We start from the raw sequence: 18602 nt of genomic DNA on the forward strand, positions 1-18602 counted from the left end.
CCTTCATTTTCACACAACCTAAACACCACTTTTCCCCTTCTTTGGCCGAATACAAAGCCATTCCCCTCTCCCTCATTTCTTCTTCTTCTACTCTCTTCTTTCTTCTTTTGCTCGAGGACGAGCAAACCTTTTAAGTTTGGTGTGGTAAAAGCGTTGCTTTTTCGTTTTCCATAACCATTTATGGCATCCAAGGCCGGAGAAACCTCTAAAAAGAGGAAAGGGAAGGCAAAAGCTTCCACCTCCGAGTTATGGGAGATGGAGAGATTCATCTCAAGGGTGCATCAAGACCACTTCTATGAAGTTGTGGCCTTGAAGAAGGTGATCCCCGAGGTCCCCTTTTCACTCAAAAAGGGTGAATATCCGGAGATCCGCCATGAGATTCGAAGAAGAGGTTGGGAAGTACTTACCAACCCCATTCAACAAGTCGGAATCTTGATGGTTCAAGAGTTCTATGCCAATGCATGGATCACAAAGAACCATGATCAAAGTATGAACCCGAATCCAAAGAATTATCTTACTATGGTTCGGGGGAAATACTTGGATTTTAGTCCGGAAAATGTAAGGTTAGCATTCAACTTGCCTATGATGCAAGGAGATGAACATCCTTACACAAGAAGGGTCAACTTTGATCAAAGGTTGGACCAAGTCCTCACAGTCATATGTGAAGAGGGCGCACAATGGAAGAGAGATTCAAGAGGCAAGCCGGTTCAATTGAGAAGGCATGACCTCAAACCCATGGCTAGAGGATGGTTGGAGTTCATCCAACGCTCAATCATTCCCACTAGCAACCGATCCGAAGTTACTCTAGACCGGGCCATCATGATTCATAGCATCATGATTGGAGAAGAAGTGGAAGTTCATGAGTTGGAGTTGACATAGAAGGAGATACCCCTATTGATGAGGACAAGCCCATTACCAAGAAAAGGATGGAGTATACAAGAGACCCCACTCATCATGAGATCCCTGAGATTCCTCAAGGGATGCACTTTCCTCCACAAAACTATTGGGAGCAACTAAACACCTCCCTAGGAGAACTGAGTTCCAACATGGGACAACTAAGGGTGGAGCATCAAGAACACTCCATTATCCTTCATGAAATTAGAGAAGACCAAAGAATCATGAGGGAGGAGCAACAAAGACAAGGAAGAGACATTGAGGAGCTCAAGCACTCCATAGGATCTTCAAGAGGAAGAAAGAGCCGCCATCACTAAGGTGGACCCGTTCTTTGATTTCCTTGTTCTTTATTCTTCTGTTTTTCGAATTTTATGCTTATGTTTATTCATGTTTGTGTCTTGTGATCATTAGTGTCTTAGTGTCTATGCCTTAAAGTTATGAATGTCCTATGAATCCATCACCTTTCTTGAATAAAAACGTGCTTAATTGAAAAGGAAAGAATTGCATGAATTCTGAATTTTATAATAGTTTAATTAATTTGATGTGGTGGCAATACTCTTGTTCTCTGAATGTATGCTTAAACAGTGCATATGTATCTTGAATTTGTGGTTCATGAAGGTTGGCTCTTGAAAGAATGATGAAAAAGGAGACATGTTACTGAGGATCTGAAAAATCATTAAAAATGATTCTTGAAGCAAGAAAAAGCAGTGAATACAAAAAAAAAGAAGAAAAGAAAGCAAGCGAAAAAAAAAAAGAGAAAGAAGAAAACCGAAAAAAAAATAGAAGAGAAAAAGAAAGAATAAAGTTGTGATCCAAGGCAAAAAAAGAGTGTGCTTAAGAACCCTGGACACCTCTAATTGGGGACTCTAGCAAAGCTGAGTCACAATCTGAAAAGGTTCACCCAATTATGTGTCTGTGGCATGTATGTATCTGGTGGTAATACTGGAAGACAGAGTGCTTTGGGCCACGGCCAAGACTCATAAAGTAGCTGTGTTCAAGAATCATCATACTTAACTAGGAGAATCAATAACACTATCTGGATTCTGAGTTCCTAAAGAAGCCAATCATTCTGAGTTTCAAAGGATAGAGTGAGATGCCAAAACTGTTCAGAGGCAAAAAGCTAAAAGCCCCGCTCATCTAATTAATACTGATCTTCATAGATGTTTTTGGAATTCATTTCATATTCTCTTCTTTTTATCTTATTTGATTTTCAGTTGCTTGAGGACAAGCAACAATTTAAGTTTGGTGTTGTGATGAGCGGATAATTTGTACGCTTTTTGGCATTGTTTTTAGTATGTTTTTAGTATACTTGGCTTAGTTTTTAGTATATTTTTATTAGTTTTTAGTTAAAATTCACTTTTCTGGACTTTACTATGAGTTTGTGTGTTTTTCTGTGATTTCAGGTATTTTCTGGCTGAAATTGAGGGACCTGAGCAAAAATCTGATTCAGAGACTGAAAAGGACTGCAGATGCTGTTGGATTCTGACCTCCCTGCACTCGAAGTGGATTTTCTGGAGCTACAGAAGCCCAATTGGCGCGCTCTCAACGGCTTTGGAAAGTAGACATCCTGGGCTTTCCAGCAATATATAATAGTCCATACTTTGCCTAAGATTTGATGGCCCAACCCGGCGTTCAAAGTCACCTTCAGAAATCCCAGCGTTAAACGCCGGAACTGGCACCAAAATGGGAGTTAAACGCCCAAACTGGCATAAAAGCTGGCGTTTAACTCCAAGAAGAGTCTCTACACGAAATTGCTTCATTGCTCAGTCCAAGCACACACCAAGTGGGCCCGGAAGTGGATTTTTATGTCATTTACTCATCTTTGTACACCTTAGGCTACTAGTTATCTATAAGTAGGACCTTTTACTATTGTATCTGCAGACTTTGGTAGCTATCTTCGTTCTATGCTATCTTAGATCATTGGGAGGCTGGCCATTCGGCCATGCCTAGACCTTATGCTTATGTATATTCAACGGTGGAGTTTCTACACACCATAGATTAAGGTGTGGAGCTCTGCTGTACCTCGAGTATTAATGCAATTACTATTGTTCTTCTATTCAATTCCGCTTGTTCTTTGTCCAAGATATCACTTGTTCTTCAACTTGATGAATGTGATGATCCGTGACACTCATCATCATTCTCACTCATGAACAAGGTGACTGACAACCACTCTTGTTCTACAAGCAATCAAAGCTCTAGTGAATATCTCTTGGATTCCTGATAACACGATGCATGGTTGATCGCCTGACAACCGAGTGCTCGCCTGACAAACGAGCCAGCCATTCCGTGAGATCAGAGTCTTCGTGGTATAGGCGAGAACTGATGGTGGCATTCAAGAGAATCCGGAAGGTCTAACCTTGTCTGTGGTATTCTGAGTAGGATTCAATGATTGAATGACTGTGACGTGCTTCAAACTCCTGAAGGCGGGGCGTTAGTGACAGACGCAAAAGAATCACTGGATTCTATTCCGGCCTGATTGAGAACCGACAGATGGATAGCCGTGCCGTGACAGGGTGTGTTGAACATTTCCAATGAGAGGATGGGAGGTAGCCACTGACAACGGTGAAACCCTTGCATAAGCTTGCCATGGAAAGGAGTAAGAAGGATTGGATGAAGACAGTAGGAAAGCAGAGAGACGGAAGGGAAGGCATCTTCATGCGCTTATCTGAAGTTCCTACCAATGAATTACATAAGTATCTCTATCTTTATCTTTTATGTTATTTTCGTTTATCACTATACCCATTTGAGTCTGCCTGACTGAGATTTACAAGGTGACCATAGCTTGCTTCATACTAACAATCTCCGTGGGATCGACCCTTACTCACGTAAGGTATTACTTGGACGACCCAGTGCACTTGCTGGTTAGTTGTGCGAAGTTGTGTAATGCCATGGAATTGAACAACCAAGTTTTTTTGGAGTTCATGACCGGGGATTATGAGAGTTGTGAAAAGTATTGTTCACAATTTTGCGCACCATTGTCAGTCACTTGTTCATAGGTGAGAATGATGATGAGTGTCACATAATCATCACATTCATCATATTCTTGGATGCAAATGAATATCTTGGACAAAGAACAAGCGGAATTGAATAGAAGAACAATAGTAATTGCATTAATACTCGAGGTACAGCAGAGCTCCACACCTTAATCTATGGTGTGTAGAAACTCCACCGTTGAAAATACATAAGAACAAGGTCTAGGCATGGCCGTGAGGCCAGCCTCCCAAAGTGATCAAAAGATCTAAAGAACAACAGATTCCAAAGATCAGAAGATGAAAATACAATAGTAAAAGGTCCTACTTATAGAAAACTAGTAGCCTCAGGGTTACAAAGATGAGTAAATGACATAAAAATCCACTTCCGGGCCCACTAGGTGTGTGCTTGGGCTGAGCAATGAAGCATTTTTTGTGTAGAGACTCTTCTTGGAGTTAAACGCCAGCTTTTATGCCAGTTTGGGCGTTTAACTCCCATTTTGGTGCCAGTTCCGGCGTTTAACGCTGGGATTTCTGAAGGTGACTTTGAACGCCGGGTTGGGCCATCAAATCTTAGGCAAAGTATGGACTATTATATATTGCTGGAAAGCCCAGGATGTCTACTTTCCAAAGCCGTTGAGAGCGCGCCAATTGGGCTTCTGTAGCTCCAGAAAATCCACTTCGAGTGCAGGGAGGTCAGAATCCAACAGCATCTGCAGTCCTTTTCAGTCTCTGAATCAGATTTTTGCTCAGGTCCCTCAATTTCAGCCAGAAAATACCTGAAATCACAGAAAAACACACAAACTCATAGTAAAGTCCAGAAAAGTGAATTTTAACTAAAAACTAATAAAAATATACTAAAAACTAAGCCAAGTATACTAAAAACATACTAAAAACAATGCCAAAAAGCGTACAAATTATCCGCTCATCACAACACCAAACTTAAATTGTTGCTTGTCCTCAAGCAACTGAAAATCAAATAAGATAAAAAGAAGAGAATATGAAATGAATTCCAAAAACATCTATGAAGATCAGTATTAATTAGATGAGCGGGGCTTTTAGCTTTTTGCCTCTGAACAGTTTTGGCATCTCACTCTATCCTTTGAAACTCAGAATGATTGGCTTCTTTAGGAACTCAGAATCCAGATAGTGTTATTGATTCTCCTAGTTAAGTATGATGATTCTTGAACACAGCTACTTATTGAGTCTTGGCCGTGGCCCAAAGCACTCTGTCTTCTAGTATTACCACCGGATACATACATGCCACAGACACATAATTGGGTGAACCTTTTCAGATTGTGACTCAGCTTTGCTAGAGTCCCCAATTAGAGGTGTCCAGGGTTCTTAAGCACACTCTTTTTGCCTTGGATCACAACTTTATTTCTTTCTTTTTCTTTTCTTTTTCTTTCTCTTTTTTTTTCTTTTTTTTCGTCTCCTTTTTTTCTCTTTTTTTTTTGTATTCACTGCTTTTTCTTGCTTCAAGAATCATTTTGATGATTTTTCAGATCCTCAGTAACATGTCTCCTTTTTCATCATTCTTTCAAGAGCCAACATTCATGAATCACAAATTCAAAAGACATATGCACTGTTTAAGCATACATTCAGAAAACAAAAGTGTTGCCACCACATCAAAATAATTAAACTGTTATAAAATTCACAATTCATGCAATTCTTTTTCTTTTTCAATTAAGAACATTGTTTATTTAAGAAAGGTGATGGATTCATAGGAAATTCATAACTTTAAGGCATAGACACTAAGACACTAATGATCATAAGACACAAACATGGACAAACATAAGCATTAATTTTCGAAAAACAGGGAAATAAAGAACAAGGAGATTAAAGAACGGGTCCACCTTAGTGATGGCGGCTCTTTCTTCCTGTTTTTCATTCTGTTTTTGCTTTTTCAATTGATTTTGTGACTTCTCATGATCATCAACCTACAAAAAACATAAAATAACAAAAGAAAATAGATAAAATATAACATTGGGTTGCCTCCCAACAAGCGCTTCTTTAATGTCAGTAGCTTGACAGATGGCTCTCATGGAGCCTCACAAATGATCAGAGTAATGTGGGAACCGCCCAACACCAAACTTAGAGTTTGAATGTGTGGGTTCAACACCAAACTTAGAGTTTGGTTGTGGCCTCCCAACACCAAACTTAGAGTTTGACTGTGGGGGCTCTGTTTGACTCTGATTTGAGAGAAGCTCTTCATGCTTCCTCTCCATGGTGATAGAGGGATATCCTTGAGCCTTAAACACAAAGGATTCTTCATTCACTTGAATGATCAGTTCGCCTCTATCAACATCAATCACAGCCTTTGCTGTGGCTAGGAAGGGTCTGCCAAGGATGATGGTTTCATCTATGCACTTCCCAGTCTCTAGGACTATGAAATCAGCAGGGATGTAATGGTTTTCAATTTTCACCAAAACATCCTCTACAAGTCCATGAGCTTGTTTTCTTGAATTGTCTGCCATCTCTAGTGAGATTCTTGCAGCTTGCACCTCAAAGATCCCTAGTTTCTCCATTACAGAGAGAGGCATGAGGTTTACACTTGACCCTAAGTCACACAGAGCCTTCTTGAAGGTCATGGTGCCTATGGTACAAGGTATTGAAAACTTCCCAGGATCTTGTCTCTTTTGAGGTAATTTCTGCCTAGACAAGTCATCCAGTTCTTTGGTGAGCAAAGGAGGTTCATTCTCCCAAGTCTCATTTCCAAATAACTTGTCATTTAGCTTCATGATTGCTCCAAGGTATTTAGCAACTTGCTCTTCAGTGACATACTCATCCTCTTCAGAGGAAGAATACTCATCAGAGCTCATGAAAGGTAGAAGTAAGTCCAATAGAATCTCTATGGTCTCATTTTGAGCCTCAGATTCCCATGGTTCCTCATTAGGTAACTCATTGGAGGTTAGTGCACGCCCATTGAGGTCTTCCTCAGTGGCGTTCACTTCCTCTCCTTCCTCTCCAAATTCGGCCATGTTGATGGCCTTTGCACTCTCCTTTTGGATTTTCTTCTGTATTGCTTGGGAGAGTACTAGGAGGGAGTTCAGTAACTTTCTTGCTCAGCTGTCCCACTTGTGCCTCCAAATTTCTAATGGAGGACCTTGTTTCAGTCATGAAACTTTGAGTGGTTTTGATTAGATCAGAGACCATGGTTGCTAAGTCAGAGGGGTTCTGCTTAGAATTCTCTGTCTGTTGCTGAGAAGATGATGGAAAAGGCTTGCCATTGCTAAACCTGTTTCTTCCACCATTATTGTTGTTGAAACCTTGTTGAGGTCTCTGTTGATCCTTCCATGAGAAATTTGGGTGATTTCTCCATGAAGAATTATAGGTGTTTCCATAGGGTTTTCCTAGGTAATTCACCTCTTCCATTGAAGGGTTCTCAGGATCATAGGCTTCTTCTTTAGATGAAGCATCCTTAGTACTGCTTGGTGCATTTTGCATTCCAGATAGACTTTGAGAAATCAAATTGACTTGTTGAGCCAATATCTTGTTCTGAGCCAGAATGGCATTCAGAGTATCAATCTCAAGAACGCCTTTCTTCTGATTTGTCCCATTGTTCACAGGATTCCTTTCAGAAGTGTACATGAATTGGTTATTTGCAACCATTTCAATTAGCTCTTGAGCTTCTGCAGGCGTCTTCTTCAGATGAAGAGATCCTCTAGCAGAGCTATCCAAAGACATCTTGGATAGTTCAGAGAGACCATCATAGAAAATACCTATGATGCTCCATTCAGAAAGCATGTCAGAAGGACATTTTCTGATCAATTGTTTGTATCTTTCCCAAGCTTCATAGAGGGATTCTCCATCCTTCTGTCTGAAGGTTTGGACTTCCACTCTAAGCTTACTCAATTTTTGAGGTGGAAAGAACTTTGCCAAGAAGGCATTGACTAGCTTTTCCCATGAGTCCAGGCTTTCTTTAGGTTGTGAGTCCAACCATGTCCTAGCTCTGTCTCTTACAGCAAAAGGGAATAGCATAAGTCTGTAGACTTCAGGGTCAACCCCATTAGTCTTGACAGTGTCACAGATTTGCAAGAACTCAGCCAAAAACTGATGAGGATCTTCCAATGGAAGTCCATGGAACTTGCAATTCTGTTGTATTAGAGAAACTAATTGAGGCTTAAGCTCAAAGTTGTTTGCTCCAATGGCAGGGATAGAGATGCTTCTCCCATAGAAGTCGGGAGTAGGTGCAGTAAAGTCACCCAGCACCTTCCTTGCATTGTTGGCATTGTTGTTGTTTTTGGCTGCCATGGGTTCTTCTTGTTTAAAGATTTCTGTTAGGTCCTCTACAGAGAGTTGTGCCTTAGCTTCTCTTAGCTTTCGCTTCAAGGTCCTTTCAGGTTTAGGGTCAGCTTCAACAAGAATGCCTTTGTCTTTGTTCCTGCTCATATGAAAGAGAAGAGAACAAGAAAATGTGGAATCCTCTATGTCACAGTATAGAGATTCCTTGAGGTGTCAGAGGAACAGAATAATAGAAGAAAGAGGTAGAAGGATTCGAACTTAATCAGATAGAGTTCGAATTGTGCATTGAGGAGGAGTGGTACTCCATAAATGAAGGATGTGAGAAGAGAGGAAGAGCTTTTTCGAAAATTAAGTTAAAGAATTTGAAAACATTTTGAAAAACACTAATTAATTTTCGAAAATAAGAGTGGGAAAGAAATCAAGTGATTTTTGAAAAAGATTTTGAAATTAGAAGTCAAAAAGATTTGATTGAAAACTATTTTGAAAAAGATGTGGTTAAGAAGATATGATTGGTTTTTAAAAAAATGTGATTGAGAAAATATGATTTGAAAACAATTTTAAAAAGATTTGATTTTAAAAATTAATAACTTGGCTATCAAGAAAAGATATGATTCAAACATTAAACCTTTCTCAACAGAAAAGGCAACATACTTGAAATGTTCAATCAAATCATTAATTGTTAGCAAGTATCTTTGAAAAAGGAAAGAAATTGATTTTGAAAACATTTGATTGAAAAGATATGATTTGAAAAAGATTTGATTTTGAAAAATTTTGAAAACTTGAAAAAAAAATTGATTTGAAAACAAAATCCTCCCCCTTGTGCCATCCTGGCGTTAAACGCCTAGAATGGTGCACATTCTGGCGTTTAACGCCCAAAACTATACCCTTTTGGGCGTTAAACGCCCAACCAGGTACCCTGGCTGGCGTTTAAATGCCAGTCTGTCCTTCTTCACTGGGCGTTTTGAACGCCCAGCTTTTTCTGTGCAATTCCTCTGCTGTATGTTCTGAATCTTCAATTCTCTGTATTATTGACTTGAGAAGACACAAATTAAAAAATATTTTTGGATTTTTTTTATAATCAAAATGCAACTAAAATCAAATAACAATGCATGCAAGACACCAAACTTAGCAGTTTGTATACTACTGACACTAATGAGAATGCATATGAGACACACAAAACACTCAAGTCAAGAGAATTTAAAGATTAGAGTAAGAAATCATCAATAACATCTTGAAGATCCTTAAGACACATGAATGAATGCATGCAATTGACACCAAACTTAAAATGAGACACTATACTCAAACAAGAAATTTTTGGATTTTATGATTTTGTAATTTTTTTGTGTTTTTTTTTTTTGAAAATTGAGTGGGAAAAGATATCAAAATTCTTAATGAGAATTCCAGGAATCATGCAATGTTAGTCTAAAGCTTCAGTCTAAAGGAATTAGACATGGCCAGCCAAGCTTCAGCAGGACATTGCATTCAAGAGCTAAATTGATGAAGATCAATCAGCTTTGGTGATGATAAGAACATCACCTTGAAACACTAGAATTCATTCTTAAGAACTCTGAAGAAAAATACCTAATCTAAGCAACAAGATGAACCGTCAGTTGTCCATACTCGAACAATCCCCGGCAACGGCGCCAAAAATTTGGTGCACGAAATTGTGATCAATACTTTTCACAACTCAAATAATCCCCGGTAATGAATCCAAAAACTTGGTGTTCAATACCATGGCATAAACACAACTTCGCACAACTAACCAGCAAGTGCATTGGGTCGTCCAAGTAATAAACCTTACGCGAGTAAGGGTCGATCCCACGGAGATTGTTGGTATGAAGCAAGCTATGGTCACCTTGTAAATCTTAGTCAGGCAGACTCAAATGGGTATAGTGATATACGAATAAAACATAAAGATAAAGATAGAGATACTTATGTAATTCATTGGTAGGAACTTCAGATAAGCGTATGAAGGTGCCTTCCCTTCCGTCTCTCTGCTTTCCTACTAGGGGTGTTCAAAACCGATCCGGACCGAACAAAACCGATCGACCGAATCGAAAAAACCGAAAACCGAATAAATCGAAAACCGAAAAAACCGAAAAAATTGTGTTTTGCTGTTTTTATTGCGGTTCAGTTCGGTTTTCGGTTTTGACAATGAAAACCCTAACCGAACCGAACCGAACCGGTTAAAAAAACTCACAAAACCAACCCTCACCCCCCCACCCCCCACAACATGACCTAACCTAGCCGCCAACCCTCACATTCACTCTGCGCTCTCCACTCTCGCAACCCACTCCCACTCTCGCAACAGCCAGCACCTCCCACTCCCAACCTGCGTGAACCCCTTCCTCCCACCATCTCCCTGCGCCGACGAACCCCTTCCTCTCACCACCTCCCAGCGCCGCCGAACCCTTCCAGTCTTTCACACAGCGCCGCCGAACCCTTCGTCTCAGCACCTCCTCGCGGACAGCACCAGCCAACCCCATCGTCGCGGAGCCAGCACCACCCCGCCGCCACCCATAGCATTGTTTCTGGCCTCGCAGAGACAGCACCACCCAGCCACCCACATCATCGTTTCTGGCGTCGCGGAGACGCGGACAGCACCCGCCACCAAGCCACCGAGTCAAGTCAGATATGGAGCCTCCAATTCAGGTATTCAATTTCTGTTTCAGTGTATATTTGTTGCTGATTTTTGTTCTTGGTTTACTTTGTTGTTGATTTTTGTATATTGTTGTTCAATTTCCGTTTCAGTATATATTTGTTGCTGATTTTTGTTCATGGTTTAATTTATTTGTTGTTGATTTACTGAAATTGCCTCTGATTGTTGTTCATGGTTTAATTTACTTGTTGTTGATTTCCTGAAATTGCTTCTGATTGTTGTTATGTTGTTCACTGTTCATGGTTCAATGTTCATCAAGCTCAGAGGATGTCCTTCACAATTAACATAGAAAGCTCTTCCTTGTTTTGGGTGGTTGCCTCCAAGTTAGGTATGTAATTATTTAAATATTTATCATACCGCTCTTCAGTCTTTGAACTAACTTCATCATTGTTAGATTCTTCTATTAACTAGAAAAGGAATTTAAAGGTTCAACATAAAAAAAAGGGTAGAGAGCCAACATACGGTAGTTGTTTATGGTGAACAAGAACAAAGAAAAGTTATTGTCATCAACATAACAATCCTGTGGTTTAGGTGTTCTTTGATCCAAACTCATGATGCATAATTATAAGAACAAATAAGTAGTTGATATAGATTAGACAGTTATTGAGCACAATGGAACATCCATCCATCTTGTTCTATTGTTTTATTGCTTTACTTGTTATTGATTCATTGTTCTAATTGCTGGTTCACTGATCATTGTTCATTTTATTTGTTGTTTTATTTTTATTTTATTTATTGTTGTGTTTCTGCTCTTGATTTTGTACTATTGAGTTAGGTTGGCTTTTTCTTGATTCTATGGTTGAGTTGTTGATTCTGATTTAGTTTTTTAATTTTGAAATTTTTCTGTTGTTTTGATTTAGGGAAATTCTGGTTTAGGGTTGATTCTGAACTTTTTAGTTTAGAGGAAGACTTTGGAAGCTGTGCACGAAGCTGACTTTCAAGAAGCTGTTCACCATTATATGATTGATGAGAAGCTCCTGAAATTGAACAAGGATGGCCTAAGATTGATGAGAAGGTGTAAAAGATTCACCATTATATGATTCCGACCATTTATTTTATACTTTTTCATAACCTCTGTTGCATATAATCTGTTTGAAACCATTTTATGTAATTCTTGGGTTTACTTATGCTGCAGGCGGATATGTCCACCTTAGGTGAAAGGAAGAATTTGTGGAATTGGTGCACCACATGAATATTTTTGGAATTAGTTTGGTTGTATTTTTTACTTAGTTTGGTTCTATTTCTTGATTCAGTTTGGAATTGGTGCACCATTTTTGCAAAATTTTTGGAATTAATTTGGTTGTATTTCTTGAATTTCTTGATTCAGTTCAGGTTGATTATTGTTCTATATGCTTCTGCTATTTTTGTAACAAAATTTGTTAGTGATTTATAAGTTGATCATTGTTCCATCTGCATCTACTGATTTTGCAAAATTGTTAATTATATTAGTACCCTAGATATGATTTGATGATTAGAATAGGAAAGGTTTTCAAAACAATTTAAAAACCGAACAAACCGAACCGAACCAAACCGAATTTAATTGGTTTGGTTTGGTTCGGATGGATTTGATAAAAAAACCGAACCAAACCGAACCGCACTATTAATATAACATTGGATCGGATGACTTTTCATTAAAAAACCGAACCAAACCGCACCGCGAACACCCCTATTTCCTACTGTCTTCATCCAATCCTTCTTACTCCTTTCCATGGCAAGCTTATGCAAGGGTTTCACCGTTGTCAGTGGCTACCTCCCATCCTCTCAGTGGAAATGTTCAACGCACCCTGTCACGGCACGGCTATCCATCTGTCGGTTCTCGATCAGGCCGGAATAGAATCCAGTGATTCTTTTGCGTCTGTCACTAACGCCCCGCCCTCAGGAGTTTGAAGCACGTCACAGTCATTCAATCATTGAATCCTACTCAGAATACCACAGACAAGGTTAGACCTTCCGGATTCTCTTGAATGCCGCCATCAGTTCTTGCCTATACCACGAAGATTCCGGTTAAAGAATCCAAGAGATAAACATTAGAGCCTTGTTTGCTTGTAGAACAGAGTGGTTGTCAGTCACTTGTTCATAGGTGAGAATGATGATGAGTGTCACATAATCATCACATTCATCATGTTCTTGGATGCAAATGAATATCTTGGACAAAGAACAAGCGGAATTGAATAGAAGAACAATAGTAATTGCATTAATACTCGAGGTACAGCAGAGCTCCACACCTTAATCTATGGTGTGTAGAAACTCCACCGTTGAAAATACATAAGAACAAGGTCTAGGCATGGCCGTGAGGCCAGCCTCCCAAAGTGATCAAAAGATCTAAAGAACAACAGATTCCAAAGATCAGAAGATGAAAATACAATAGTAAAAGGTCCTACTTATAGAAAACTAGTAGCCTCAGGTTTACAAAGATGAGTAAATGACATAAAAATCCACTTCCGGGCCCACTTGGTGTGTGCTTGGGCTGAGCAATGAAGCATTTTTCGTGTAGAGACTCTTCTTGGAGTTAAACGCCAGCTTTTATGCCAGTTTGGGCGTTTAACTCCCATTTTGGTGCCAGTTTCGGCGTTTAACGCTGGGATTTCTGAAGGTGACTTTGAACGCCGGTTTGGGCCATCAAATATTGGGCAAAGTATAGACTATTATATATTGCTGGAAAGCCCAGGATGTCTACTTTCCAGCGCCGTTGAGAGCGCGCCAATTGGGCTTCTGTAGCTTCAGAAAATCCACTTCGAGTGCAGGGAGGTCAGAATCCAACAGCATCTGCAGTCCTTTTCAGTCTCTGAATCAGATTTTTGCTCAGGTCCCTCAATTTCAGCCAGAAAATACCTGAAAACACAGAAAAACACAAAAACTCATAGTAAAGTCCAGAAAAGTGAATTTTAACTAAAAACTAATAAAAATATACTAAAAACTAAGCCAAGTATACTAAAAATATACTAAAAACAATGCCAAAAAGCGTACAAATTATCCGCTCATCAGTGCCTGGCTGGGCGTTTAACGCCCAAAAGGGTAGTGCTTTGGGCGTTAAACGCCAGAATGTGCACCATTCTGGGCGTTTAACGCCAGGATGGCACAAGAGGGAAGATTTTGTTTTTAATTCAAATTTTTTTCAAGTTTTCAAAATCAAATCTTTTTCAAATCATATCTTTTCAATCAAATCTTTTTCAAAATCAATTTCTTTCCTTTTTCAAAGATACTTGCTATCAATTAATGATTTGATTCAACATTTCAAGTATGTTGCCTTTTCTGTTGAGAAAGGTTTAATGTTTGAATCATATCTTTTCTTGTTAGCCAAGTCATTAATTTTTAAATCAAATCTTTTAAATTGTTTTTCAAATCATATCTTTTCAATCATATCTTTTTAAAACCATAACTTTTCAATCATATCTTTTTAATCACATTTTTTTTAAAATAATTTTCAATCATATCTTTTTGATTTCTAATTTCAAAATCTTTTTCAAAAATCACTTGATTTCTTTTCCACTCTTAGTTTTCGAAAATCAATTAGTATTTTTCAAAATGTTTTTAAATCTTTTAATTAATTTTCGAAAATTTCTTCCCCTCTTCTCACATCCTTCTATTTATGGACTAACACTATTCTTCAATGAACAATTCGAACCCCATCTCTCTTGATAAGTTCGAATTCTTCTACTTCTTCCTTCTATTTTTCTTTTCCTCTGACACCTCAAGGAATCTCTATACTGTGACATAGAGGATTCCATATTTTCTTGTTCTCTTCTCTTTCTTATGAGCAGGAGCAAAGACAAAAGCATTCTTGTTGAGGCTGATCCTGAACCTGAAAGGACCTTGAAGCGAAAGCTAAGAGAAGCTAAGGCACAACTCTCAGAGGACCTAACAGAAATCTTCAAACAAGAAGAAGACATGGCAGCCGAAAACAACAACAATGCCAACAATGCAAGGAAGGTGCTGGGTGACTTTACTGCACCTACTCCCGACTTCTATGGGAGAAGCATCTCTATCCCTGCCATTGGAGCAAACAACTTTGAGCTTAAGCCTCAATTAGTTTCTCTAATGCAACATAATTGCAAGTTCTATGGACTTCCCTTGGAAGATCCTTATCAGTTTTTAGCTGAGTTCTTGCAAATCTGTGACACTGTCAAGACTAATGGGGTTGACCCTGAGGTCTACAGACTTATGCTATTCCCTTTTGCTGTAAGAGACAGAGCTAGGATATGGTTGGATTCACAACCTAAAGAAAGCCTGAACTCTTGGGAAAAGCTAGTCAATGCCTTCTTGGCAAAGTTCTTTCCACCTCAAAAACTGAGTAAGCTTAAAGTGGAAGTCCAAACCTTCAGACAGAAGGAAGGTGAATCCCTCTATGAAGCTTGGGAAAGATACAAACAATTGATCAGAAAGTGTCCCTCTGATATGCTTTCTGAATGGAGCATCATAGGTATTTTCTATGATGGTCTCTCTGAACTATCCAAGATGTCATTGGATAGCTCTGCTGGAGGATCTTTTCTTCTGAAGAAGACGCCTACAGAAGCTCAAGAACTAATTGAAATGGTTGCAAATAACCAATTCATGTACACTTCTGAAAGGAATCCTGTGAACAATGGGACAAATCAGAAGAAAGGAGTTCTTGAGATTGATACTCTGAATGCCATATTGGCTCAGAACAAGATATTGACTCAGCAAGTCAATTTGATTTCTCAAAGTCTGTCTGGAATGCAAAATGCACCAAGTAGTACTAAGGACACTTCATCTGAAGAAGAAGCTTATGATCCTGAGAACCCTTCAATGGAAGAGGTGAATTACATGGGAGAACCCTACGGAAACACCTATAATTCTTCATGGAGAAATCATCCAAATCTCTCATGGAAGGATAGGCAGAGACCTCAACAAGGTTTCAACAATAATAATGGTGGAAGAAACAGGTTTAGCAATGGCAAGCCTTTTCCATCATCTTCTCAGCAACAGACAGAGAATTCTAAGCAGAGCCACTCTGACTTAGCAACCATGGTCTCTGATCTAATCAAAACCACTCAAAGTTTCATGACTGAAACAAGGTCCTCAATTAGGAATTTGGAGGCACAAGTGGGACAGCTGAGCAAGAAAATTACTGAACTCCCTCCTAGTACTCTTCCAAGCAATACAGAAGAGAATCTAAAAGGAGAATGAAAGGCCATCAACATGGCCGAACTTGGAGAGGATGAAGAGGCAGTGAGCGCCACTGAGGAAGACCTCAATGGACGTCCACTGGCCTCCAATGAGTTCCCTAATGAGGAACCATGGGAATCTGAGGCTCACACTGAGACCATAGAGATTCCATTGGATTTACTTCTGCCATTCATGAGCTCTGATGAGTATTCTTCCTCTGAAGAGGATGAGTATGTCACTGAAGAGCAAGTTGCTAAATACCTTGGAGCAATCATGAAGCTAAATGACAAGTTATTTGGTAATGAGACTTGGGAGGATGAACCCCCTTTGCTCACCAAAGAACTGGATGACTTGACTAGGCAGAGATTACCTCAAAAGAGACAAGATCCTGGGAAGTTTTCAATACCTTGTACCATAGGCACCATGACCTTTAAGAAGGCTCTGTGTGACTTAGGGTCAAGTGTAAACCTCATGCCTCTCTCTGTAATGGAGAAGCTAGGGATCTTTGAGGTACAAGCTGCAAGAATCTCACTTGAGATGGCAGATAACTCAAGAAAACAAGCTTATGGGCTAGTAGAGGATGTTCTGGTGAAGATTGAAGACCATTACATCCCTGCTGATTTCATAGTCCTAGAGACTGGGAAGTGCATGGATGAATCCATCATCCTTGGCAGACCCTTCCTAGCCACAGCAAAGGCTGTGATTGATGTGGACAGAGGAGAATTGATCATTCAAGTGAATAAAGAATCCTTTGTGTTTAAGGCTCAAGGATATCCCTCTGTCACCATGGAGAGGAAGCATGAAGAGCTTCTATCAAAACAGAGTCAAACAGAGCCCCCACAGTCAAACTCTAAGTTTGGTGTTGGGAGGCCACAACCAAATTTTAAGTTTGGTATTGAACCCCCACATTCAAACTCTAAGTTTGGTGTTGGGAGGTCCCAACATTGCTCTGAGCATTTGTGAGGCTCCATGAGAGCCCACTGTCAAGCTACTGACATTAAAAAAGCGCTTGTTGGGAGGCAACCCAATGTTATATTTAATCTATTTTCCTTTGTTATTCTATGTTTTCTGTAGGTTGATGATCATGGGAAGTCACAAAATCAATTGAAAAAGAAAAAACAGAATGAAAAATAGAAAGAAAAATAGCACACCTTGGAGGAGAACTTGCTGGCATTTAAACGCTAGTGAAACTAGCAAATGGGCGTTTAACGCCAGAAAGGGGCACCAGACTGGCGTTAAACGCCAGGAAAGGGCAAGAAGTTGGCGTTAAACGCCAGAAATGGGCACCAGCCCGGCATTTAACGCCAGAATTGGCACAGAGAGCAATTTTGCTCGCCACTTGGTGCAGGGATGACTTTTCCTTGACACCTCAGGATCTGTGGACCCCACAGGATCCGCACCTACCCCACCACCCTCTCTCTTCTTCACCCATTCACCAATCACCTCAACACCTCTTCCCCAAAAACCCTTCACCTATCAAATCCCATCTTTCTCTTCACCACTCACATCCATCCTTCATAAAACCCCACCTACCTTATCATTCAAATTCAAACCACTTTCCCACCCAAACCCACCCTCCCCCTTTGGCCGAACCACAAAGCCACCTCCATCTCCTCTATTTCTTCTTCTTCTACTCTCTTCTTTCTTCTTTTGCTCGAGGACGAGCAAACCTTTTAAGTTTGGTGTGGTAAAAGCATTGCTTTTTGTTTTTCCATAACCATTTATGGCATCCAAGGCCGGAGAAACCTCTAGAAAGAGGAAAGGGAAGGCAAAAGCTTTCACCTCCGAGTCATGGAAGATGGAGAGATTCATCTCAAGGGTGCATCAAGACCACTTCTATGAAGTTGTGGCCATGAAGAAAGTGATCCCCGAGGTCCCTTTCAAACTCAAAAAGAGTGAATATCCAGAGATCCGACATGAGATCCGAAGAAGAGGTTGGGAAGTTCTTACCAACCCTATTCAACAAGTCAGAATCTTAATGGTTCAAGAGTTCTATGCCAATGCATGGATCACCAAGAACCATGATCAAAGTGTGAACCCGGACCCAAAGAATTGGCTTACAATGGTTCGGGAGAAATACTTAGATTTTAGTCCAGAAAATGTAAGATTGGCATTCAACTTTCCCATGATGCAAGGAGATGAACACCCTTACACTAGAAGGGTCAACTTTGATCAAAGGTTGGACTAAGTCCTCATAGACATCTGTGAAGAGGGTGCCCAATGGAAGAGAGATTCAAGAAGGAAGCTGGTTCAACTGAGAAGGCATGACCTCAAGCCCGTGGCTAGGGGATGGTTGGAGTTTATCCAACGCTCAATCATTCCCACTAGCAACCGGTCCGAAGTTACTATAGACCGGGCCATCATGATCCATAGTATCATGATTGGAGAAGAAGTAGAAGTTCATGAGGTTATAGCCCAAGAACTTTATAAGGTGGCGGACAAGTCCTCCACCTTGGCAAGGTTAGCCTTTCCTCATCTTATTTGTCACCTCTGTTATTCAGTAGGAGTTGACATAGAGGGAGACATCCCCATTGATGAGGACAAGCCCATCACTAAGAAAAGGATGGAGCAAACAAGAGATCCCACTCATCATAAAATCCCTGAGATGCCTCAAGGGATGCACTTTCCTCCACAAAACTATTGGGATCAAATCAACACCTCCATAGGAGAATTGAGTTCCAACATGGGACAACTAAGGGTGGAGCACC

The 18602-nt window shown here is 40.0% G+C and overlaps 1 long non-coding RNA gene and 2 other non-coding genes across 4 annotated transcripts; 2 read left to right on the plus strand and 1 right to left on the minus strand.

The window, feature by feature from the left end:
- The first annotated feature begins 7604 nt into the window (after positions 1 to 7604).
- Positions 7605 to 7712, plus strand: LOC130964870 (small nucleolar RNA R71). The gene has a single exon (XR_009080937.1). It is a non-coding gene; the product is annotated as a small nucleolar RNA R71 (small nucleolar RNA).
- Positions 7713 to 10645: 2933 nt separating this feature from the next.
- On the plus strand, positions 10646 to 11688 carry LOC130957411 (uncharacterized). 2 transcript variants are annotated; one of them, XR_009077246.1, is made up of 3 exons: positions 10646 to 10760; positions 11027 to 11095; positions 11628 to 11688. It is a non-coding gene; the product is annotated as an uncharacterized LOC130957411 (long non-coding RNA). The 2 variants fall into 2 exon arrangements; XR_009077245.1 differs by having other exon boundaries at positions 11032 to 11095.
- A 3372-nt stretch (positions 11689 to 15060) lies between these two features.
- On the minus strand, positions 15061 to 15168 carry LOC130964530 (small nucleolar RNA R71). The gene has a single exon (XR_009080620.1). It is a non-coding gene; the product is annotated as a small nucleolar RNA R71 (small nucleolar RNA).
- Between the last annotated feature and the right edge of the window lie 3434 nt (positions 15169 to 18602).

This window comes from Arachis stenosperma, chromosome 2, assembly GCF_014773155.1.
Source record: "Arachis stenosperma cultivar V10309 chromosome 2, arast.V10309.gnm1.PFL2, whole genome shotgun sequence".
Lineage (NCBI taxonomy): Eukaryota > Viridiplantae > Streptophyta > Magnoliopsida > Fabales > Fabaceae > Arachis > Arachis stenosperma.